The sequence below is a fragment of the Thunnus albacares genome, chromosome 16 (genome assembly GCF_914725855.1).
Source record: "Thunnus albacares chromosome 16, fThuAlb1.1, whole genome shotgun sequence".
NCBI lineage: Eukaryota > Metazoa > Chordata > Actinopteri > Scombriformes > Scombridae > Thunnus > Thunnus albacares.
In genome coordinates this window covers 15,961,894-15,989,506 of record NC_058121.1, presented here as the reverse complement: position 1 = coordinate 15,989,506, position 27,613 = coordinate 15,961,894, and the positions used below count along the sequence as shown (strand labels likewise).

General features: G+C 38.7%; 1 pseudogene; it reads right to left on the bottom strand.

The window, feature by feature from the left end:
* Positions 1-4,439: 4,439 nt before the first annotated feature.
* Positions 4,440-8,842, bottom strand: LOC122965636 (annotated as a pseudogene).
* Positions 8,843-27,613: the final 18,771 nt, after the last annotated feature.

Genomic DNA, 27,613 nt, shown 5'->3' with positions numbered 1-27,613 from the left:
ACAACCTCATACCTGCTGACCTGATAAGATCAGGAATAGCAGCATACATGCCTGCAAAACAAAAGAGGAGAATCCCTGAGGTTTTGGGGGCTAGTGCGTAACCATCATACCTTGTCACACTATGCTTTTTTTTCACTTACTTTCTCTCTCTCTGCAGTAGCTGTTGTCTTCTGTCCTCCCTCCATCTTTTCTTGTCCTGAAGCTCTTTTGCTTGCTGAGGCTCATCCAGGAACCAGAGACGTGTTTGGAATCAATTGTCTGATTAATACAGGAGACAAACACAATTAAAAATTGATTTGTGGCTCATTATTGACCGATGTGAATAATTAACCAAAGTCTCATGGCCGTGCACGCAAGTGTGCATGGCTGTGTGTGTGTATGTGAGATTTTACTGCATATTCAGATATTGTTTATCTGTATGTGCTATAAAGCAGCTCATTTCTCACACAAACACGTATAGGCTGTGGTAAATCTTTAGTGTTGAATTTACTCTGCTGATGTGGATGTATATAAACATGGCGGTGTCCTACATTTTTCACTGTTAATGAGTGTTGATTTTTCAGTGACATTCTATTAGGTGCTCAAAATGTTGATTGTTCAGTCTTAAAGCTGATGTGGCTCAGGGGCAAGAGTTCAGCCTTACCTAAGTGTTAACGTCAAGTGTTAATGTCAAGTGTTAATTTCACACCATGGTTGTAAGGACTAACAGTACTTAAACACTGTCAGAGTTCACTGAACACTGATTTCCAATTTGTCCTTTTTGGGATTTGATTCCAAAGTTAAGGTCTGTTTGTGTTTGTTGTGCTGGTTATAGTATGAACTGTGTCCATAAATTCATTAAACATGATATTGTATCTCTCTCTGACCTCAGTGAGTCTTATTTGAAAACATGGATGGATGAATTTTGACATTTTGCTCCTGCTGTGGAAAAAAAAATCACACTGACGGCCAAATTGGGTACATTCTGATTTCACCACTGAGTGCATTTTTGACAATACTTTGCTGATACAATTTCATACAAATTTGGAGTGATGATGCATTTTGCCCTGTCATTTACAAAATGGATACCAAATAAATACAGGGATTGGTCTGATATAGGCAGTGTCATTGATAAGAATATTTGAAAACTTGGAAAGGCCCCTAAACTTGTATAGCTAATATTAAGGAATCTCAGAAAGGCTGATCGCTATGTGTCTGATGATGAAAATTGGGTAATGATGCTTCATGTTGCTGAGTGACCCAAAGGTTGTTTGCATCATTTGTAATACCATTTTATGTAACGGTAACTGAAGTGTAGTTGAGGTGTGTCATCTAATGAACATGTAAGTATGGTCATTTGGTGTTCTTTGGTTTCATTTTCTCATGGGACATGAACATTACAGGGATCAGGGATTTATTTATACTTCCAGTAATTATTAACCCTAAAGGATTTCATGCTTAAATAACAAAATAAGTTCTTTGTCAGTGCTAATATGAGTCATTAAACAAAAACTACTTATATGGGCATTTTCTGAGCTGATTATTAACCCAACAAAAATAATTGTAGATTAAGTTTATATGTATATTAAGATTTTATTCGTAAATTTAGTATGGTTAATTTCAGGTAACTGAAAATATAGCCTTCATTATTGAAAGAAGCCAATGTTGGCTGATGGTGGAAGGCAGGTATTGAAAACGCACAGGTTCATTGCCTGTCACAAACAGTGTGAGATGGATCAGATAAATTCTTAATCATAATCTGTGTCAGACTGTATCATTTTTAGGCATGTCAGATTGGGGGATTAATGTCTGGGGAATCATGGCACAACGACGTAAACCTAAAAAAATCAAATTGAGAAATGTCATGAACTTGCTCTTTCATCTGCAACAACTCAAATTACAGTGTTTACAGTAGGACTGTGAAGAGTCTCAGGACTAAAGACTGCCGTGAGACTTATTTTGCTGGCTTTTTAATAAATGATCAATGCATTAGTCATTCCAATGCAAGAAGTCACTTGTTAGGGAAAACATGAAACAAACTTTTTTTTAAAGGGGGTGCATCATACACATTTCCAGGTTTATATTTTTATTCTGGGGCTCTACTGGAATATTTTTTGCATTATTCACAGTTCAAAAAACTCCTTATTTATGTTATTCTGCCTCTTTATGCAGCCCCTCAGTTCAGGCTCTATCTGAAACGTTTTACAGTAGCACCTGTCTCCTTAAGGCCCCCCTTCCTGATGAGCTTACTCTATGCTGATTGGTTAGCTTCCGGCTCTGGAGGTATGTAAACAAATAATAGTAGTCATTCACATTTTCTCGTTCTTTACTCAAAATGTCAAAGTCATTTGTACATGTTTTAGACAAAAAACAGTCCAAAATAGACAAATGAACAACACAAACAACCCATGGAACCACCATAGCAACAAAGACTATAGAATGGATGGCCGATTATGGACATGCATGAACATCCTGATGTCAGTTTGATGCGGAAATTGAGGTAACATTGTTATGTCCCTTTTAAGCATTTTAACAATTGACCAATCCTGATATTTTTCTGATGAGGAGGGTCCATGACGCTTCTAGGTAAGCTTCTCAGAAAAAGAAGTATATGATTTTTTTGTTGTTGTCCTATGTAACACTTCTCTAGTATATTATTAGGATAGAAAGAAAACCTGAAAGATATTTGTTAATCAAATTTAAGCCAAGTCTGTTCAGAATATGGATAAAGTTCCTCCATGGTCTCTTCTTCTCTAGGTCTGCTTTAAACAAACCAGGACTTCATCCATCTAACTCACCTCACTGTCGCTTTTGACATTTTCCACATCTAAGCACCCACCTCCTCACAATTACCTATCATTGTGTTGTCATTGCCTCCACCATCCTATTATGTACAAATGGAGGAGAGGGTTTGACAGTTTGTCAGGCCGGAGAAGATAAGATGGCCATTTAGCAGGCGTTTGCTCTCCTATCGTCTGTCTAGATTTAATTATACTGTTAGCTCTCCTCCCAGAAAAGGCTTTGAAGTCACTATGTCAGGAAAGCATAGAGACTAAATGTGATCTGTTTTACCAGCAAGTGTACAGCGTTGGAGCTTTAGGGAGATTTAGGAAGGATTTTTATGCACCGCATGCATACAGTTTTGATCTTGAAATTAATAACCATGTGTAATTATTTCACCATTGTGCAGAATTAAAAGTGCCCTACCATATTTAGACCTTGATTTAAGACCAATCCACCAAATTACCAGAGCTGCTATGTCTGTGGCAGCTGCAGAGTAGCACCGCTGCAGAGCCTGAATGCAGCATTCCCATCAGGACAGCACAATATGTAAAACATGAGCTGCAGTCATAGCCAGAGGCAAAAGAGGAGTGACCCTTGTAAAATGTGATGGTACAGGGTGGGGGTGTTGTGTAATGAGATCGGAGACTATCCTTCAAATCAAGGACCCAAGTTCTGGTAGACATCCAGCCCTGGTAAAGTGTCCTTGAGCAAATCAGTGAATCTCCACTGAAAAGAGAATTTCCATGAATGGATCAATATTCATCATTATTATGGCTGGAGCATCCTTTTCAATCAAAGCGGAAACACAAAAAAATATGATTATACTTACTAAGAGTCCCTGTGCATGATTTTCTTGGGTGCAGGGTCTGAAATAGACTGAAATAGTCTTGTCTTCCTCTTTTAACAGCAGAGATACACTTTGTGGCTTTTTATCAGTTCCCTCTTGTTGCCCTATCTGGCTTTACTCCTCTTTTCTTGTATCTGTTGTTTCATTAGACCCGATCTATTGTTGCATTTGCTTTTTTGGGCCATGCTTCTTTTTCTTTCCCTATCAGTTGTTTGCCAGGTGGAGAGTCTGTGAAAGCTGTCTGATTTATAGCAGCATAGAGAGCCATGCTGGACAGGAGTCTTCCACTGGGTATTCAGTAAATGTGTGTGTGTGTGTGTGTGTGTGTGTGTGTGATTGTGATTGTCTGTCTGTGAGAAACAGAGAGTCAGTGTGTGTCAGTATAAACAAGTAAAGAGGAACATTTACCACAACATCTTTAGTTTTTTTTTGTTTTTTGTTTTTTTTTCCACCAGAAACCGGGATGTATTTGTCCAGTCACAATCTCTTGTTTGTTATCTTCCTTGCCTTAATTCACTTTTTGTGTGTGTGTTTTCGTGTTACACAGTCTATGTTGTGCGAATATATCTACTGATACTTCTGGACACATCTTCAGTGATGTTCTTGGAATCATTGGGTCTTTCAACATCATACACCCTCCTCCAGGTGACCCAGCTTAGGCTAATCAGACCCAAGCTTGTGTCCAGATGACAAACTAGAAACTCTGCTCCCATGATTGACTGGGACAATGTGCAGTTTTAAACATTAGAGATGCACTGCACTGAAGTTAGCTCAAAGCTAATTTGCATCCGTAGTCTCCAATACATGGCTCTCCTCCCTTGAGCCACAGCTACCATGAGGCTCTCTCTGCCACACCTCTTCTCCTCCTCTCTCCCTCAATGCCCAGGGAGCTACGGGCTATGGATAGAGATCGGGCTGCAGAGCCCCTGCACCCAACATCTATTGGCAAGCGTCTTGCTCTCCAGCCACCTTGCCGACATTCTTTGACTCCTCTCGAATGCCACTTCCAGGCGGTCCTCCCATGGTACTGTCAACTCCAGGAACATAACTTGCTTTCTGGAATCTGACACCAGAACCAGATTCAGATCTTAAGGTGGTGGTCGTAAGGTGCTGTGGGAACTTGAGTTGCCTCTCAATGTCCACCATGAACTGCCAGTCCCATGCAGAGGCCAGTATTCCTGCTGTTGTTCTAACGGAAGGTCCTGGCTGTTCCTCATCTCTGACGGAGGCGATGGTTTGTTTTGTGGGGTGGTCTTCTTGGCCTACTCGACTCCAGCCCTGATGGATTCTGCGATGGTCTTCAGTACCTGGTCATACCTCCATCTGCACCGCCCCTCTCCCAGTGCCTTGGTACTGCAGCTTAGGATGTGCTTGAGGGTTCCACACTTTGAGCAAAGTGGACAGGCCAGTATCTCCACCTTGCCCCATGTGTGGAAGATTGCTTAGAAGTACATCATAGACTGTATGGACAAGGAACATGACCCAGTTGGGCTCAGCCTTCTACAGCTCAGCCCAGGTCACTTTGCACTCCATTGTATTGTCCCATCTGGTACTTGCTCCCTGTTGGCTCATTAGCACTGTTCTGCAGGTCCTTTCCTCCTCCACTGCTGTTCTCACCTCCTCTTGGACTAGGTGTTGCTTCTCCTTCCCTTTGGTGATGTCAATGTGGAGGTTGGAAAAGATCCCAGTCCAGCTCTGCCTTCAGTCACCATTCCCACCAACCTTTTGTGATGGAGCTGTGACTCTGCCTGCAGAACAGCTTCCTCTTCTCTCCACTTCCTCCTAGTCCTCACCTGAGTTCCAGCCTTGGCCACCTTCAGATCTCTGAACTCATGCAGCAACATTTCCCTAGCCCTCATCACCTTGAATTCCTCTTCCAAGTATCTGATGGGCAGTTGCAGCTTATTACTGTGCCCATAGAGTGTGGTGCTGTTGAGGCTCCTTGGTAGCTCCAGCCATCTTCTGAGGTGACTGCTGGCTTTCCTCTTCGATTTCTTCACTGTTGATATTAGCACTTCATACACCAGGAGCAGCCACAAGATTCTGCGAAGTATATCATGCTGGTAGAGCCATGCTTTAAATTTCCCTGGTAGTCCAGACCATTCCACAGATTTCAGCCAGCCATCCAACTTTGTGCAGGTAGGATGGATGGATGGTTGTACCCACAACACTGAACCGGAACCTGTCGTCTACCTTTCCCCTTCTCAGCACCATGGATAGTGACTTGGCTGGTTTGAAGCTCATCTGGGCGCACTCTATCAGCTTCTTCAGCCCTTGCAGGATCTATCTGCAGCCTGGGACTGACTTTGTTGTGACTCTCAGGTCATCCATGAATGCCCTGATGAATAGGTGGCATTTGGCAGATTTTGTCTTAGGCTCTCTGCATTCTGGCTCAGCCAACTTTGTGAGCATATTCAATGTCAGGGAGAACAGGATCACCGAGATGGTACACCTTATGATTATCCCCAGCCCGATCTTGTGCCATCCTTCTGGACTAATGTATCAATGAAGTTGTTCCTTAAGAAGAAGCTGCAGAGACGATTGGAAACAACACAGAGGAAAATCTTGGCTACCACATTCAACAGGGAGATGATATGGAATTGATCAATCCACTTGGAGTCCTCCTCTTTTGGGATCCAGACACCTTTGGCACCTGTCTCCAGATTACTCACAAGATCTTCAATAGGCACACCACGAGTTTTGGACAGTTCTTGTAAAGCTTGTATGGGGTTCTGTTTGGTCCTGTAGCAGAACTTGCTCTTGCTCTCTAGATGACCTCCCGAATTTTGCTCAGCTGCAGCTCTGCTGTATCAAACTGCATGCTTGGGTTGGGGGGATTGATCAGGGTGCTACACTCTCCCAGCTCCTGCTCTCTTTCTGGGCATGTCTGCTTCATGTGGTGATCTGTCTCCTCCTGTGAGCATACCAGCCTGCCATTACATTTTCGTCCTTATAGCTCTTTGTTTTCATCCTAATAAGCTATCACTTAAAAAAAATCAAGTTCAAACAAATGAACTAACGTGTAATTAATTTAAATTAATTCAAACACAACCCACGTAGCCTAATCATAAATGTTGTGGAACTGATGTTGTTCCGTGAGTGACAAGCTAATTCATCAATGAATGTTTGATCTGGTGTCAAATCCAAAATACCTCCTCACAAATTGTGAGAAGGAATTCATTCAACACAGCTAATCAGTTTTCTCCATTTCACGTTAGCAAAGAGATGAACAATTCTGATAAGACAACAGGGCATGTAATAGATTGTACTGTCAGTGCCTTTTAGGAATAACCCCTCATGGAGTACAAGGCACAGCTTGTTGCACTTATATATTGTGAATTTTAAATTTGAACAAATCACTACAGATTGAGTATTTAATTTTTCCCTAAGTTCACACTATATTAAAAGTGTCCTGCCTTAGCACAATTCTATCTAGAACTCAGAAGTATTTTTTCTAAATCAGTTTTGTTCAGAGTAAACTTAAGAGAAAAGTGGGAAAGAATGAGAGAGAAAAAGGAGAGAGAAGAAGGATGGAAGCTGATATACTGTATGTGCCTGGCAGTCAGACTGACTGACAGGTCTGCAGTCCACACAAGAGGTGCTGCATTAATCATCAAGTGTATTTGCAAACGCCTCTATATCTGTCTTACTGTTTGTCTTGTGTACAGCCTGTTTATATAAGTGAATGCATGTTAATTGTATATGACTGTGTATACCTGTATTACTTGTATTAATATTTGGTGACATTTGTGTCCTCTGTACTGAAGTTTTCAGGACTTAATTTGGAGATTTAGAGCTCTCCAACGCTGTTCCTCAATCATCTCCTCCACCCTCCCAGTCCAAATATTTATCTCTTTGCCTTTCCTTACATTCTACTGTACATTGCATCATTTTCGAGCTTTTCAGAAACTCGAGACCCCCTGTACACTAATTGGGATACAAATGCACAACTCATGGCTGTCTGGCTATATGGCTGCCTGTCTACCCGCCTGTCAGCCAATCTGCCTACCTCTCGTTCTCTTTCTATGTTTCCTACATTTTCTCACAGTGATATAAAGAAACCAAAAGGTGCTAGGTTGCTAAGGTAACCAGTCTTCCTATCATTCCAGGATCTATCACAAGTGTGTTCAACAAGCCAGTTTTAGGTTGAAATCCGTTTGAATTGGGAAAATCTGTCACACTCATATTAAATGATCCTGGAAGAATATTAAATGCGGATAGTGTGCAGCAAACCCTATAGTGATGGGACATATTCTCACAAATATATAAAATTATTATATTTTCTGCAGTGGAGCAGTGTTCAAAGTCAGATTTAATCCTATGATTGTATGGTTTAATGTGCACATACTGATGCATACAGTACATTTTAAATGTGCATATGTGATCAAGTGGTAAATAAAAGTCCTGCTCCATATTAACTGTTCTCTAGCAAGATATAATTTCAAGATATAATGTATAAGACCAAATTCTGACAAAAAGTAATTTTAATGTTAAAGGATCAGTTCCCCCAAATTATAAAAAAACAGGTTTTCACACTTGATATGTAGCAAGTTTTGGTTTTATTTGTCAAGGTCTGGAGATATACTCTTTTAAGATTTTTGGCTTCACTTTAATGAAGTTGAATGGAATTTATGGTGCTCACTGTGTTGAAAAATGACATTTAAAGGCCCTGAAAACTTATTTTCTCAATCGGCTTTTTGAGTGATTAGGACCTACATGATAACACAAAACATTTTTCTTCTGAAGTTAGAATAATTTTGGTTATTTCATATGAGAGATTTCTGTATTCGTTTTCAGTGGTTGTCTCATTGTTCTGACGTGGGTGGGGCTCATTTGTAAAAGGGTGATGTCATGTATTTCTGGGGGTTGGTTGCTTCTGTTTTCAGGCCACTGTCAATCACATCTGATCAAATTACACCCACATAGTTCTAATAAAGCAGAATAGCTGAGTTTTTGAGTGTTAAACTCTTAATCAATAATACGAGATATTCTTTCCCAAACTTTAAAGTCCTCCTCCACTCAAAAATGTGTTTAATCTTCTTGTTCCTACAGTTGGATGCTTGAGCTTCACTGTGCAGAATGATGTATGTGCAGAGTTTGACACTGGCAGGCTGTTTTCACATTCATCTGCTGAAAGTGGAAAGTTTCTCTATACTCATTGAAAATTTGATTTCAAGGGGTGGGCCTACGAGCATGATTTGTGACATGACAAACAGTTTGGAAGCCAATCATGGTCGAATATTCGACTTACACAAGTGCGATGTTGAAACTTGAAACCAGTGCACATACTCTGAGAACGGACTTTAAAGTGAAGTAGGTTGTGTCCAACAGTTAAACTTCTGATATGAACAATATTTGCATTTTTATAGAGTCTGGAATTTTTAATGAGGGAGAAGGAGTAGATGTCATTTTAAGGATTTCAACAAGATAACCAAACTTTTTTTGTGTAAAAAAATAACAGACACAAATTATTAATCAGGGTATTTTATATACATTTTAAAACATGTCTGGAGGGGATCTTTAACTTTGTTGCTTATTTAGTCATTAATATTTAATGTTATTGAGAATTACTGAAAGTCCAACTGAAATCATATTAAATCATTTATTGTTAACACTTTTTATTATTAAAAGGAAGAAAACAGGTCTTTGGGGAAATATTGAAGATGTTCCTTTTTGCCTCAGCCAACTGGACAGTAGCTGGCAGGCTGAGTGCTGGTGTTACACCATTAGGAAGGAGGGACAAAACAAACAAACACTGGGCAGACCAGCATGTTGTTAGCAGTGGTATTGAAGAGTAAGAACTATACCAGCATCTAACAAGACCAAAGTGAAATTTGTAGATATGTTAATGTTTTGTTTAATGTACTGTAGCTGAACAGCTAATCAGCTATCTAGCCTGCAAACTAACGTTGGCAGTGCACTTTTACCTGGTAAATGTGTGTTTGGTGGCTTGTTCATCAAGCTAAGGTGCGGAGCAAGACGTGTGCTCATGTTTGAAAGTTAGACAAGAAGGAGACTTTTATAATGACTGATGGGGTTTAATCTTCACAGCTACAGGATCTTAAAAGAAGAGAAGATGAAGAAGAGAGATAAAAACAAAAACATTAACGGAGACCCAAAAAGGGTACTCAGCATCATTGTTATGTAATACAATGGATCAGGTCTTTTGTCATATTTCCTGTAGCAAGTGTTGCTTCATCTGGAGAGACTGTCCATCCTGTAAGAGCACAGAACAAACTGAGACACACTCACGCAAAGACACACACTAGGGGAAAGTCTGGCAATGGTTAGGAGTTAATCAACCTGTTAATTGCCCCTCCGTGACGGGTTGATGTTTTTGTTTTCCTCTCTCTCTCTCTCCTTCCTTCATCCTCTCTTCTTCTAAGCTCCTGCTGCGGTAAAATCGGACCCAATCAGTCATTCGCAGAAGCAATTAACTGCAATTGGCCGGGGCTGGATGGGAATTGTGCTCCATCACTGTGTGTGTGTGTTTGTGTGTATCTGTGTGTGAGCTCTAGTGACTTTCTGTGACTTATTGTTTTCTACAGCATTCATTCAGGAAAAGCTCTGTGTGGGCTCAGAGTTTTGTTGCCAAAGAGACTGGCTGACTCTCAGGTCACAAAGTATAAGAATGCAAACTGCTGTATGTGGATTCTTCTTCTTTGTTTCCTTGAGAACTATTTAGCAAAATTGTTTAGTTCTCTGATAAGGATTTTTTCCCAGAACATACAGTACCAAAGGAAAGAAAACACAGTCAAGAGAACAGAATAACACTAAAATGATTAGTTCCAGGTATTACATTACATTTAAAGGTCGAACACACATATAATGGTTAGGGGGAAAAAGCATGCACATTTTCTCTGCCGGGTGATATTATGTCTCTGAGGGTTTATATTTTCTGGTAATTGCCTTCCAGCATGATCTCTGGACTACAACTCCAGGAGAAAACCTTATCTATTGTACACTTGTCAGCTGTTGGTGTAATTCCTTTGCAAAACAAATTAATTACTCTAAAGGTATTGAAGATTGAGAGTTGCTGTGGACCTCATTAGGATAAAAAACAAACAAACTAGAAAATAATAAAAAAAACAAAATTAAAACAATTTGATTAAATTAGTTTTCCTTCCATTTTCTTGACATCTGATTTAATTTTAATGCATATTATTAAAGTGTATTTAAAGGCCAGCTGGGTCTTATTAAATGAAACACTCCCACACACATATATACTGGCTGTTGATGATGAGCAGGTGTTAACAGATGAGGGGGAGTGTTGAATGGGAACCTGGGCTGGCGGTGGCGGCAGCAACTAGTTGTCAGCTGCCTGTTGTGTTCATGTTTTCACATCGATTGATACATGGTTTGTGTTCTTTCTATCCTTCCGCTGTGGCTCTTTAGTTCTATTGAGTCTCAAGGTCTTCAAGGACTGTGAAAGCTCGTCTCTGTTCCATTTTGTTGCCTTTTGTTATACATTATCATATAAGCTGTGCACAGAGTTGACCTCAGGGTGTAGATAATGAAAGAGGATACTTTTTTATCATAGCCACATTGAATATATATTACAGAAAAAAAAGATTCGGAAGATAGCCAGATACTATTTTAGACTGTTGAAAAGCACATCTGGGAAGTGGATGGGATTCTTCTGCTGAATCACGGTTTTGCACAAAGTGTTATACTGCGTATGCGTGTGATTATGTGTGTTTGATTTACTCATCTACTTTATTGTTACACCCTGCTTCATGCGTGTGCGTGAATTTGTGCGTCCTTTGCCCTTCATTGGAAATGCAGAGGCGCTCTATTTTTGTGCCTCACATTTCTCATCAATATTTCACTCCCTCCCCTCCTCTCTTTCTCTCCCTCTCTCTTTCTTGGGCATCAGAATAAGGTTTTATCTATGCTCCACCGCACACCATTGAAGGACTGGCTGGCTGGCTAGAATCCCGTTGGGACGATATGAGTTGCGTCTGGTGCTATAAAGAAACTGCCACTGCCAGATGGTTGCAAACAATCCTTTCGCTATTTGTTTTTAACCTTTATTTACCCACAGTAGGTTGACAGAGTCCAACACATGCTCGCACAGTTTTCAGCTATACACAGAGGAGTTGTCCGGTACAACCAATCTCTTTGACATGAGGTCATTTAGAAAATCCACTGGAGCAACAATGGTCAAGGGCAGGTCAGTCGATGATAGCTGTTGAATATAGTTTTGTCCAATTTCCCCAGCAGGATGGTCAAATCACATTGCCCCCTGCTGAGTCCATTCCAGCTTCCCCATCAACACTAATGACGCCACACAGACGGAAGGAAACAGAGGGAGGGTTAAAGACAAGAGACCCCATGTAGTGCAACAAAATAGCAGCATACCCCCCATACTGATGAGCCAGGGCAGACACTGCAAATGTAGCTGATGCTCAAAACGTTTAACCTTTGAATGGACATATCTGCAGGTGGCTTTGTTTCAGTTTAGCTCTCTGTTTGTATCCATTTTAGCAGAACCTACAAGGGCAAGTCCAAGCTGTGAGTGAGACATGAGCTCTGTTTGACCTTTTTATAAGTCTCTAAATCACTAAAAATTTCCTTGGAAAGTTTCTTGAAAGAACTCTTGTAATTTGGCACCAGTTATAGGTAAAATAGAGACAGTGTTTAATCGGTACACTTCTAGTTAATTCATTTAAATTAAATGGTAATCTAGTGTAACTTAGAGGTAGTGCACAGTCGGTCAACTGAACTTGAAAAAATGTGCAATACTGTTTGTCTTCAGGTAAGAAGGGCTGCAACTAACAATTCTTTTCATTATCAATTAATCTGTTGATTATTTTCTTGATTAATCGATTAGTTGTTTGGTCTATAAAAAACAGTTGATCATCATTTCACAAAGCCCCTAAAATGTCTTGTTTTATCCTGGCCAATAGTCTGCAAGCCAAAGACATTCAGTTTACTATCATAGAGGACTAAAGAAACCAGAAAATATTCACAATTAGGAAGGTGCAACCAGATAATTTTACCATTTCTTTCTAAAAAATTACTTAAAATGATTAATAGATTATCATAATAGTTGTATGTAAATTACCAGAAGGAAGACTTAAAGTATTTTAAATGTATTACAATAAGTGATAAGATGCTAAGAAATTTGAATTTGAACAATGTGTTAGTTACACAGCCTGTCCAGTGTGACCCAGGTAGTCTAATATGTTGAGTAAGAAGTAAGGCAGTAACTCTGATCCCATTTCACTGCAAAGATGCAACCAGCTGAGTGTGTCAGTACAGGTAGGTGAGGTTTGGACTGACAGGAACATTTAAACTTGTTTCAATTTAAGGAAAAAAAACATCCAAATTGTATGATAGTATCACTAACTGTATATATGATATATACATATACACTGAATTGTTTGAACACTTCACTGAATCTTAAATGACATAATATTCCAACGTGCTATACAGTAGTGTGTATCACTGGAAACTTTGTGACCTTCCACTATTTTGAATTTGAAAAAAAAAAGTTTGATCACACAACAGAGTTTGTAAAAAATATGAATAGATTTACATGACAAACTGGTTAACGTTTTACATAAATGTGGGAAACATTAAGCCTGTTGTATTATACTTAGCCCCTTCTTGTTGATCCTCTGTAGGGCAGTGGAGATGAGAAAGAATTCATTAGAAAATGAGGGATGTTTACATCACTTGAGGCCCGCTGTATGATTTATGATACATTTAATTGTGTGTGATCTGTCTGTTAAATTAATTTTCTAAAATGCTACTCATGCTCTATTAGGAAGGCTTTGAATTTTGAATTCTCTTGACAGTATATGTGGGTCTAGTGAAGCCCAGATAGGGTTAAGCAAGTCTGAATTTGGGCTCTTTTGCCACATTTCACTTCCAGTAAATTAAATATCGCCAACCTTAGCCTTCTACTAGAGCATCTTACCGTAATGAATCTTGAAGAATCAGGGTAAGATTGCCAGTATTAGTCAGTCACTTCAAAACATACCTGACATTATCAATGAAAACATCTTTCACCTCAATGAGTAATCCTGTAAGTGTGCAGAAAATACTCACACTTAGTGATATTGCATTCAGGATTATGCAAAACAAAGCAGAGTTTTGGAAACAACATTAAGCCTTACATCCGATCAAAGGTTGAAGATTATATTCACTGTTTAAAATTCCTCAAATTTCATTAAACTATATCAGGACATTTCCTTTGCCACTATCTATAGGATGGTGAAGTCACAGAGAACTAAAACAGTGACTGTTATATGAGCCACTGAAGTGCTTAGTCTTTTACCAGGAAAAAGTGGATGAAAATTTCACCAACAAAGAGAGAACACACCTTTCAGTTATTTTGAAAAAGGCAGAGGTCATATGACAAAAACAAGATGATGAAGAATTAATACATTTGTACATCAACTGTACAAAGATTAACCATCTCTTCTAATCATAGTGTAAATTAAAAGACAGTGCTTTAATGCATTTAAATTTCTTTTCAGTTTTTGTGGACATTGTCAGCAAGGTGATAATTCTGCTTATGTATTATTGAGGTTGTAGTGGGTGGTGGTGTGCTGAAGTGCATTATATAAAAAAGATTTCCTAACATTTTGTCCACTCCCTCATGGTGAACAGTGAAGGATCCTTAAGCAAGATGATTACTAAATGTTACTTTATCCGACTCTGAGAGAATGAAGACAGTCTAAAGTATATGGAAATATAAATAATATACACAATATATATATATTTATATAATCACCTTCCACATCATTTCAATATTCTTAGTTGTTCAATTCAGCTACAAACAGGTCATGAATCACATCACAGTATTATTTGTTGAAATAATAAGATAATTGAATCATGATCCCAGATTCAAAACTCAATGTTTCAGTTTAGTGAATTGATTTAATCCAATTAATCATCTCACTAAACCCAAAGGTTTGGCAGAGGTGCCTGCATCTAATAACATTTGCCACTGATATCCCTGAATGAAGTGGAGCACTTACTAGACTGACTATATCATAATTACATATTATGGTTTCTGTAATAAATGAAAGTTGGTCATCGGATACAGACTTTCTATTCTAGACATCTATTCTAAAAAACTGTATTTTGTATGATTAAAAAAAAAAGTCCAATATGGCAAACGTTGCTTGGTTTTTCTGACTATTTTAATGTTATAAAACATGTAATATTTTGAGTCCATTAGGAAAAAATTGTGGCAAGTTACAGTAGCTAGGTGACACCCATAGGAGCAAAATCATGCTTGCTAATTAACTGTCAGGCCACTTTTGAATATTTTGCTGTGCTCCAGCCATGTGTGTGTGTGTTAGGCCGGCTTATATGGTGAAACTTTCATGCAATTACTTGCAATTACTGCAAATTGCATGAAACATAATTTCTATGCAACTCAATTCAAAAATAATTAAAGTCTCATGCAACATGATTTGGGAGTTTATTTATTATTCTTCTATTCTAACAGACTCAATCTGAAGACATACATACAGGCTAATATTGAATCATAGTAATAGCGCCACCTACTGGCAACAGTAACTACTCCAAGCAAGTTAACCAGATCCACCTAAAATTTGGTCAGTTAAGTTGTAGGATGTTGATGGTGCTAAGTAGTGAAGCTTTTGAGTTTTCATCAAAAGCTATTGCCATGGCGACACATTAGTTGCCTTGAAACAGGAGGTGTTGCGTCAGAAGGGAGGTATTTAAATGTCCGATATGGGTCCTGGGCTTGAGTGTGGCAAAATGACTCGAGGGCTCCCCCCAGAATATTTCAAAGTCAAAGCCCCCACCTTTAAATTTGATGTAGATGAACGAAATTTGGTAGGCACATGTATCATGTCCTGACACACAAAAAAACCTCTTGTAGCCATACCCTAAGCATGGATGTATTATAAGAGCTGGATACTGGACTAAAAATGGCGCCCATTCAGTCCTGTAGGAATTGCTCGCCTGGCACATACGCCAAGAAAAGTTTCTAGCTTCCGGGTTTGCTTACACGTTGTGCGGCCCACTGAATATGCGAAGTAGTGTTTCCCCCGGTGGCCCCGCCCACGAGCTCCCGCTCGGCCCATAGACTTTACATTGTGATGATGTCACGGATTTTTAAACCTCCATGGTTAAAAAGTTCACAATAGAAAGAATCATAATTGACATTGTTTGCAGTTCGAGGTGTCCTGATAACAGTTTTAGAGGCGTCTCTTCTACAGTGGTGGTCTATTGGGAAAATCCTTTTTGGGCCGCAGGGGGATTTTTCACTGCAATACCATGAGTGGCCACTGGGAAAAATTGGCTGCAAGGCTGAGTGGCGGCACCCTATCCAGCTCTTATTATACATCCATGACCCTAAGTCCAATAGGAAGTCAGCCATTTTGAATTTAATGTGCAATTTTTGTGCAGTTTGAAAAGTTATCAAAACCTTGACTTTTCATGGAATGCCCTTGACATAGCATGCCCATAAATTTGCATTTCTCGCCATGAAAAAGAAAGTCGTTGTAACTCCACTGGACTTTGTTGAATCTGCTCCAAATTTCACATGCTTGATTGGAGTCCAGGCCAGAACACATCTACATGTCAGTGTTGACTCATACTCATAGCGTCACCTACTCACAACAGGAAGTCAGCCTGATATGAAAAACATCATCCGATTTACATGAAATTTACATGCTGTGGTCTACACATGATATACAGTGACATTATGTATCATTGTGGTTGCTCTCTAGTGCCACATAGTGGACACAGAAAGTGATATTTAACTCCTTAATGCAACATCCGATAAGAGCCCGGTCCTGATCACATCTGCATGCCCGCAATAAAAGCACTTTGACTGCGGCACGCCCCGAATTGCACAAAGGTGCGAGGACCCGATCATCGCTGCTTGCAGCTTTAATTTCATATTCAGACATGTTGTAATGCTTTTTCTTGTGGCTACTTTGTTTCATTATGACTGTTAGGGAGAATAGGAAGAGAGCTATTGGTGCATCAATTCTTACTGATATGCTAGAGGAAAAAACACAACCTAAAAAGGCTAAGCCTCTGTGGGTGAAGGACTGGCTACTCAATAGAGAGACTAATGGATCATTTCACACTCTATTCAAGGGGCTTGATCCAATGAGCCTCCAGTGAGTGCTGCTACCTTGTTACATCATTATGAAATTGTATTTTGATATATGATTGTATTTTAGATAACAACTCTGATTCTCATCAAAATTTTATATTATAGCATTAGTGAACATTTTTTGAACAGTTATGTGAATACTTCACAACATGTTAATATATTGTTTTTAACCCATGTAGATCCTGGCTCCGCATGGATCAGAGTACATTCCAGGCTCTACTAAGTAACTCACATCACAAAAACATGCTTGCTAATTAATTGATGAGTGCAAATTGCATGAACCAAACTTCTTCAACAATGAGGGTGCTGTCAGCTGGCAACTAAACCTGAACCATTGAAGACATCAGATTCCTGACTCATTTGTAAATAATGTAAATATTAAACATCAGTATGAATAAAAACAGTATCGCCTACAAACTTGCTTTTGTACTTTCCCTCAATTTTGCTGTATTAATATCACTTGCTGCTATGCTGATAAACTGATGCTAGTAAACACTTTTTGCACTATGAGGGAAAAATAAATATAAAATAATCCAGAATTTTGGAAAAACAATTATTTAATGAATAAATTAGAATACAAAATGCTCAATAAATAACAAATAACATACAAAAAAGATGAAACCTATTAACGTCACAGAAGGGGAGACAGATGTGGTCCTGGATGAACTTGCTGCGCTACTCAATCAACTTCACATTTCACTCATTACCGAAGTCATTAAAAAAGTGTTTGAACATAACCTGATGAATCTCACTTTTTTGAAGAGCTCCATATTCTAAAACCTCATGCCCTTTAGAGTTTCAGCAACATATTTGCCAAAGGTATCAGAGCTTCTATAAATTTCCATCTTAGTGGCATCTTTCTCTTTATTATCATCTGCTCTTATGCTCCTTTATTTTGGTGTTGGTGCTTTAGTGGTTGTCAAGCTGGAGTAACTGATACTTGGACCGCTGTTGGCATTGGTGTCCCCATGATCCTGTTTGCCCTCTTCTTTCTATAAAATGAAGTGTTGAGTGGTGACTGTGACAGGATCATTGACTGTAAAAAAAGGAATGGAAGTAGCCACCGTGACGTCACCCACTGGTTTGTGAACTCCTGTTTCGGAGCCTTGAGTTTGCATTTGCATTCCACCATCACCATCTTGGATCTTTGGAGCCAGAAATGACCATATAGGGTGGAGCTGACCCTAACACTAGTTTTTGTCTATCCCTTGTTTGGGACACATTACTGTATCCTTAATTGAAATTGCCCCAAGGGAATACAGTTATATGTATATTTCAGATCATGTTTCAGCTCAAGGTTAATCATTTCACCTAGGCTACTGGATTACCTTTTTGAATACTTTGTCACACATCATAACATTTGTACATTCATGTTTTAAATAGTCACTTATGGCTGTAGCTGATGCCTTGCTCATCCTGTCCAAGTAGAGCAGTAAATTCACCTAGGACCGCATCTCTGTCTCCTCTCTGTAACAGGCTTCATCCCTTGGGTCCCAAAGGAATCTCCACTCTGTGTAAAATTAAGCAAGTGTCAAGAGAGGAAGAATTTAATAACCTAACGTTATATAGATGGTGATAACAGCAGCAGATTTCAAAAGATTGGCTGACAAAATAGACAACAAACGTTAGCAAAATGTTCAAACAACTGTAATGCTAACGTTAACTAAGCTAGCGGTTGGCTAATTGTAATGTAAACAAACTTTACCAAGCTCACCTTTGTTTGTTGACATGGCTCAGCTGTTTGTAAAATGAAAAACTTCAGTGTTACCAACTGTGCATTGACTCTTTGACATAATCTCCTTCTGAAGCATCCAAGAGATCGTCTTCTGTTTTATTATTTCATTTATTTTGGTGATAAGCCAAGTGGTCAAGTTGAAAAGTCAGTTGAAATCAGTTGAAATGATACCACCTGACACGTTATCAGCCTTTTGATTGGCTGTTGCATGAAGCTGGTTTCACAAAGTTGAGTTTTGCAACTGTTGCGGCTGCGTTGCAGAAGGCTTTACACCATGCAATTCAATTGCAACTTAATTTCACCCAAGTTTCAAGTTGCGTGAAAGTTTCACCCTGTAAAGCCAGTCATGTACCCTCCCCCCTCCCCTTTATGTGTATCAGAATAAAGGTGTGATTATAGAGGGCATTAGCTTCTCTGCTTGCTTTTATTAGGCCACACATGAAGAGCTGACACCCTTCCTAGGAGTCATTTCTTTTTGCAATTTTCTGCTCGGTTTCATGTTCCATTACCGGCAGATTATGCTTTTTCCTCTGTCTTGCACATACACTCATTTATGGATGAACTCACACGCAAACACATTTGCAGCACGCACGCATACACACACACACACACACACACACACACGCACATATTGTGAATACTCATGATACCATGCACTATTGGACCACTGGTTGCTGTGTGGTGAATGGGAGAGCTTGCCAAGAAGAGAGGACAGTAATTAAACCAGCAGTGAATTGCTTTCTTTACTATGAAAATAAAATCAATTCCAAAATCCATTACCTGTGTGTATTATTAAAAGCCTACTGTGAGAGAAAAGGTGAGTTTTTACTCTAATTCAGGGTTCAAATTACACAGTGGCTTTTGGGGGAGCTGTATTTTCTGGTGTGCTGCTAAACATGTCATGGTTACTGCGAAAAACATTCTACTGTTACTACACACAGTTAATACTGTCAATAACATTTCAGTGCATACAGAGAAAATCTAACCATCCACAAAGAGATAGAAAAACAATTCACTGTTGCACTGTTTTTATATCTCTTAAGCAACAAAATAAAAATAAAAAACAGCATGAATAGACACAGTATTGTGTTTATTATAATGAAGACAAATGTTCGGAAAATGGAATGTAATGGGCGAATAAACACAACATTGACATATTTTTTCTATTATTATTTATTTCAGGAGCCATAATGTACAGAAAATAAAAATCTATAACCTATGACACAAAAATGGACCATATTTTAGAGCTCCTCCTAAATTTCTCAAAGTAGGCTTTCAGGGGAGCTCATGTCCTTTTGAACCTTGGTCTAATTTCTCAGTACGTGTTTTTTTATGTGTGCATGTGTGTGCATATTTTGTGTGTATGGGTACTCCCCCGATTTTACATGTCAAAGTCAATTTACTAGTCATGACGAGCACTACTCAGCCTGCAAAAACAGCTGTAGTCTATAGTAGTTGTAGTAATGTAGTTTGTGGCTCTGGAGGAGCTTCGTCAACGCTGAGTTTGTCAACCTCAGATTTTTAACTGAAAGCCTATATTACAAACAGGAGTATAGGGTATGGAAGGTATACTGATTATGACAGACATTATTGAGTTGTATTATGAGAAGTGTAGTATACAGTAATTTAGGAGCTTGATGCATACTTGAAACTAACAGTCATGATATCGCGGCTACATGATTTTTTTTTTTTTTATTGTATCCTTGGCCTTCTGTATATATATATATATATTTTTGCATGAATTTTAGCCATTTGTGTTTTTGACATGCAATATGTAGTTGCCTTGCTCCTGACATCTGCCTGATATCTCAGCAGCCATTGGATGGACTTCCATGAAATATTGTACAGACATTCATGGTTCCCAGTGGATGAATGATATAGACTTTGTTGATCTCTTGAATTTTCATGTAGCCCCATCATCAGGTAAAAGGTTGAATTTGTCCAATACTTTGGTTTATGACCAAATACTGCAAAACCAAAGACATTCCTGTCAGCCTCAGCTGTGCTTTGTGTTCAGTACTAAATAGCAAATTGTTAGCACTCTGACAAGCTAAACTAGGAGAGTGAAAATGGTATACGTTACACCTACACATTAGCATGTTATTATTAACATTAGCATTGTCATTATGAGAGGATTATGCTAACATACTCACAGCTAAAATAATACTCCTGCAATTTAATGCTGCAGTCCCGTTTAATTGATAGTATTATTCCCTAGTACTGAAATTGTGATTTCTGGTTATTTTACAATAGTGAATTATGCAGAACAGTTGTTACTGTCAGAGTTTTTCATTCCTAAGTGTGAATAATTGTGTTTGTATTGCTTTGGCAGGTGAAATATCAGGTTTCCTTCTTTTGTCTTCCTCAGTGTTGAACTTTGTGCAGGTTGAGCTGGATCTGCTGGCGGTGCTGACACGTTTTCTTGACAGTGTTTACACAGCTTTATTCATCAAGCTTCGGTTTGTCTGTGAAAATTCAGAAAAGCTCCTGACCTCGGATTTAACCTGGACAGCTGATCTCCACTGGTGTATCATGATTATCCATCATCATTCATTCTGTGGTTCTGCATATGTCTGCTCATAAACAAAACAAGTGAATGTTTTGTTTCAGATACTGTGGTAATATAAAAATTACCAAATGAAAAATGTGAGTTCTTTGCTGAGTCGATTTTTTTACTGTATCTTTTAATATCTAATAGTGTGTCTGTCTCTGTTTTTTCCTGCAAGGTCTGCCAAAAATTGTTTTTTTCAAATTGGTGATGCTCCAAATGCAGCAGAGAAATGCATATATTAAAAACAGAAGATATTATTTGGAGGCGTGCAGACAGACTGGAGAGGAGATGGAGCCAAAGTAAAAGCAGAGCCTGTTTTCCTGTTTGTTTGTTTTTGTTTTTGTTTTTTTATCCAGAGCTGGTGTGATGGTGGGCGAGAATAGAAAACCCTGCATGGGTCACTAAGGTGAGAGTGAGAGACTGAAGAGTACAGGAGGAGACAAGAAGTGATAGACGGTGTTGAAATGAATGCAGAGGAATCAAAAGATGAGAAAAATACCAGAGGAGGCAGCAATTTGTGAGTGTTTTTAGAAGACACATCACTTTAAGCATCATTGTGTTTTTTTTCTTGGCAGGCATTTGTGTCATCGGTAGAAATATGAGGGAAGACACAATTGTTGTCAAAAATAGATAGATAACGGATTTATTTAAGCAGTCTGCAGGTGATAATGAGGACAGCGGGGAAGAGGCAGGAACATCAAAGAGGAGTGAGCAGGGAGCAGGTGCTTCGTCATGCTTACATGCTATGTGCTGTGAACTAAAGCTAAATGAACTAACTAAGGAACAAAATGTTTTTATTAACCTTGGGGTTTCAATGCTAGAATCCCGTTGCAGGTTTGACCATTTCCAAGGTTTAACTAGTCAGACTCAGTGCACAAATGTTTAGAGAAGTTTATGCTAAATTTCACTGAAGTGTTTCTTCATCTTCAGCAATTCTTTTTCGCATTATAAGGCATATAATATTTGATATCCGGCCCAGCAATAAAAATGATTTGTTAAATACTTACTCTACAATCTAAACAAACAGGTGAACATGGCTCTGAACAAGAAAAGGAAAGGATGAAGGAGGAGGGAGCAGGAACCAGCACAGATCCAATTAGAGGTGTGTGCACTGCTGAATGTTGTTGTGTGACTGTGAAATTAATTAGAGCATAATACATCATTCATATGATCAGGTTGGACTACTTCATTCAAGTTATTTATAGTTGCATTACAAGATTAATGGCAAGTATGCTGCATAATACACCACATGTATTTGCCTACATCAAGGTTGGACTATTCATCATGAAGTTAATGAATACAACAATATTTGAAGCTCATGTCAGACAGTCTAAATGATGTCTGTTTTATGCATATTGAATAAACAGATGAACCTGAGTCAGACAGGGAAAGTTTTGAAGAAGTCTTTGCAGGGACCTTGATGGAGACAGCCAGTGCCACTAAACAATAGAGTTTAAAAGTAATTGAAGCATAGGTATGTTTTGGTCTTACTGATTGAATACAATTAATTACTGGTCATCTGGAAATTTCAGTTGCAGAGTCAGTTGTGTCAGTTTGAATTCAGTGTGTCAAACTGGGGCCACCTGACAGCAAATCCCCAGGTTGCTTTTTGTTGCCAGTCCGCTGTTCATGCTACACTGAGTGGTGGTCAGTCGGTGTTCCCCTACCTTCAGTTTCCCACACTCAGTAGCCACAAGGCCACGCCCCCTATAGTCCTGGTCCTGTCCAGTCCTCTGCTGCATTTTTTAAATATGCTGAGAGGGAGGGAGCTTGCAGATTTTGGGTGTGTGGTTAGTCTTTAAGGCTGGATAGGGGTATGGGTGTTTCTTGCCTGTATGTGTGTGATAGAGCATGTCTTTGCTGCAGCCATTCTTTAGCAGGTGTGTGTGCCATTATTAATTTTCTGTTAAAGTAACACTCATTAACTCCCCAGGAAATGAAGCAACACCTGCAAGCTAGTTCAGGTAGCCCAACCGGGAAATTAGTATTGTCGCTCCCCACTTCCTGAGATACGGGTCAGATTACAGCTGCGGTGGGACAGGAACGCCCACGTAAATCATTGGTTTACATAGAACAAGAACACCCACGTAGCTACTATCATTTATTACCCAGTAACATCACTGACTACCGCAGTTGCCACCGGGTTGCCACTTGCCATAAAACAGGAGAAAGAAGAAGAAGACTTCCTCAGGAGACGGTGACAACACGGTTTAAATCAGTGGCTATGCATTTGGTTGTAAATATTATTTAACTCACTTTTTTTTCTTAAATCATTTTACCATTATTTGTGACTTCAATGAAACATTTAGGAAAACTAACCATTGCTTAGTGTTATGTTAACATAAGTAATTTGTACCAACTCGATCTTAACAAAGTGTGGGCTTAATGTCTTCAAATTAATTCTCTTTTTTATTTTAGTGACATAGCATGATTTTAAAAGAAGGAGAGAAGCTTTGGATGCTGGAGACAGATCTCGGGTATGGCTGCCCTTTTTGCCGTAGGCGAGGTGGCTATGCAGAAGTCCACATGTATATACAAAGCCACCTTAAAACAACGGTAACACATGGAAATATGTATAAGTGACAAAATTTCATGTTTTCTTATTGTTCCACAACACTGATAAAGTGAAAATGTTTTACAGTAAATTCATTTTGGGCCAATAACTCTAAATGAGAAAACCTTTTGTTAGTAAGAATGAAGTGGAAAACTACTGTTGTATCAACCATATATTACTGAAAAAAATCCTACCCTTGAGTTACAGCTCTGCATGGGACAGATTTTAAAATCCTGCTCACACAAATGCCCGCATTAAAGTTTTCTTTGTCCCCCTCCCGTCTGTAGATTATGGATTTGATTATCAGATTAAGTTGCCTTGGCCTGAGCCTCATTGGTAGGTGGTGTCCTGCATAAAATAGAAGTCAGTCTGATACATGATATATTTATTATTCATACTATTACAAACCATGGATCTTCGAGTGTGTTTAATACAATAGAATATATAAAACCCCACCTCTCTCAGTGCCTTGAATAACTCTGGGAAGTCCTAATAATCACTCAAGCAAAGTTTTTTCATTTATCTATTGGAGCCTTTAATTAAGGTCTTGCCCAACACTGAAAAGCTCCTCCAAAACATCCCTCACCCAAATTTATATGCCTACTCCAGAAAAAAGTGAAACCAATTTGAGCAACAAACGTTTTTTAATTATTATAATTGTTTCTGTGGGACTCCCGTCATCTCATTCTCCTAGTATTATTATATTATATTATTATGGTAACATCATTTTTTTTACCATTTAATATTTATCTCATCACTCTTTGCACTAGCTAGTTGGATGCCTTGCAAGCATAATACTTCAAGGGTTTTGGGAAAAGTCCCCAGAAAAACAACCTGCTGTTTTTGCAATGTAGTATTAAACTATAAAAACCAAAAAGTTCATATTCAGAGGAAACATTCTAACAAAAAACTAGACTTCACATCTCTTCGCCATCTGCCATCAGTGTATGTTGACAGACATGAAGGATTATTTGCAGTGGCTAAATCTTTCTCAGGCAGCGCAATGCCCATTCATGTTGTGAAAAAGACATGTGGACACAACCCAATGTTTGTTTGTGAATCAACAACATGGCAAAACAACAAGGATAATGCTCTTTCCAGTGGTTTGGTGTCTTTTGAGTGCTTTCATTCAATGTCTGTAGCCTGCCGTCCTGTGATTACACCCACTCATTTTCATCTCCAGGAGGACATGCTGTCTGCTATGATGAAGAACAAATGCTTTGGACATGAGAAAAAGAAAAGGTGTCTGGAGTACCAGAGAATGGCTGAAAAACACAAGTCGCCTTTGAATGGAGAAGTGAAGCTTGGTAACATGATACATTTCCATTTTTGAACCCAGAGTGTCATTCTCGAGTAGACAAGGGAGGGTTATGTCCACGTATGACCGAAAGAGAAGAGGAGTTGTTTAAAGATGTTTCCAGACTTTCATGACAACATGACATTTATGTAGTATTAATAGCAGAAATTTGCAATCTTTATATTTTTTACATGTCCTTTGTATATTTGAATTGCTTACATCATCCTTTCCTGGATCCCTTGCAACTTTTAGCTTGTGGAAACGAGAACAAATTGGGCAACTGAGACTTTAATTTTAATTCCAGTCTCGATGCAAATGCTATGACTCTTCCTCAGACAATATCATTGATTGTTGAAGTAAAATAGTTGATATTCCTCATGATTAAGTCACATAAAAAGATCCATCCATCCATTTTCTAGCTGCTTATCTAAATCAGATTCAAGGTGAGAAAAGGAGAAGCAGAGCAGCCCAGATAACTTTTCATGAGCAACTTGCTCAAGTTCCTCCCAGGAGATCCCCAGGTGCTCCCAGACCAGCTGGGAGAGTTGCTCTAATTTGTGTGTATGTGTGTTGTGTGTGTGTAATATATAATGTTCCCCACCAATCAAGTTTTCTAATTAAACTGAGAATATTAAATGAACTTCTGTTTCGTGTATACATTAAACATCAGTTCTTGGATTTTCCTATTTGATTTTTATTAGAAAGCCACCAATATTTCTAGATTTTAAAATGTAGAGAAGAATCATTTTTAAGATTAAAATAATTGTCAAGTTTTAAAAATTGTAGTAGTATTTATATAATTTATATTTGCACAGAAATAAATCTGCAAAAAAAGTGGTTTCATTAGAAGAAAGATGCAAAGTAGAGAAGAAGAAAAAGTGATCGTTCTTTTATCCCATGAACCAACCAACCCACCGCAGCTGCGATCAGACTCTACTGCTCCCTGCTGTGTGAGATCAATGTTTCCTTGTGGGGAGCGATGAGGTCAGAGCCTAGACGCCAAACACAAATGCTGTACATATTCTACATTTGAATAATGGAATAGGTGTGTGTTTGTGTGTGTGTGTGTGTGTGGGGGGGGGGTGGGTGGTGGTTGCTCTACACCGAGGATTTCATTATTCTCATTAATTAACTATCCTCTTCATCAATATTGCCATGATTTAAAATGGTTGTGTATGCATATCTAATCTCTTTGGTTACTGCCGAGTATAGATGACAGGTTCAGTCTGCATGCAACCAAGACATTTAGTGTAATCATGACCACCGCTGAGTTAACAAAAAACTGATGGACTGTTATGTTTCACAGTTTCAGCAGAGGCAAGCACATGTTTTTTCTTCTGGGTTATTTCATTATATAAAAAAATACATTTACTATGGTAAAGTGATGAGAGATAAATACTGATCCACCCTTCCACCCATGGCCAGGTTGACCTGCTAGGATGCTAAAATGAGCTGCTAGACCCCTATGAATCCCCTTCTCCAGTGGTTCTCAAATGTTTTTATGTCAAGGACACCTGGGGGTCTGTGGACCCCACTTTGAGAACCACTGCCCTACTCCTCTCTCTCTCTCTGTGTGGTGTGTACAGTTTTTCTGTTCAAATTCTGACTGACTGCAGATGTGCTGTTATAATTATTAAATTAAACACATTAATTATGGAATATGCAGGAATATGCAAAACATAAGCACAAAGCTGAACTAATATACAATATGTCTTAAAACTTTGACACAGCCCCTTTTTTAAGACAGAGCCTCGAGATCAGCAGGACCCACCTTATGACCCGTATCATGTCAGTTGATACTGTGTAAATTTTCACTTAACTTTGCACAAACCAGTCGACATCTAATAAGCCTGGGGCTTTCAGACCCCTGGCAAGCTCTGGGGCCTCAAAGTAGTTGCTTCCACCCATTTTTTCCGCACAGAATTTTTCTCACTTGACCATACACTTCATTCTCGTCTTGTGCATTTTGTTGTGTGTTTTGTTGTGTTTTGGGAATGAAGGAACAAGCAAAAAGTCCTGCAAGTTTGAGAGTGAGGAGGAAAACACCATGCTCACAAGTTGTGCTCCATGTTTTGTAAGTTGTCAGCTTGCTTAGATTACTTCAGTGTTTGTCATTAATTACAATACTTTACAGATCCATACATCCATTTAATCTGCACCTGATTTTGAACAATCTAACTTGTTACTAAGTAAAAAAGTAATTTTGCCTCTAACTTTATAAATTATTATTCTGATTACAAAAATCCTTATGGAGACAGTGAATAAATATAGCTATGCGGTATGTTGTCAAAAGGCTTTAAACTATTGAGATTATTTTTATTACCCAGCACCACCACAGAAACACTGCTGTATTGAGCAGGGAATAAGCCACGGTTGTAAAAATGCAAACACACACCTGGATGAGCGATATGCTTATTCTCTCACCTCTTGAATAGCCTTAACAGGCCACTAACTGGCTGTTAAATGACCACATGCTTGCTTTTCTGCTCCACTTTTAAATTCTTATCTAAAGAGAGAGTGAGAGAGAGATTACCAACGTCCTTACATGAACTTCTGCAGTATGAGACTGAAAGAGAAGGGGAAAAAAATCAAGGATCTCTGTTGTAACTCTTTCTGTGAAAATTAATTCACTGAGGATATTATTCAACAGTGTGCAATTGTAAAAGATGCAAGGGAAATTTCGGGTGTAAAGAGTAACGTTATGAAATGTAAAATATAAACCTTTACTGTGGAAACACTTCAGAGGATAACA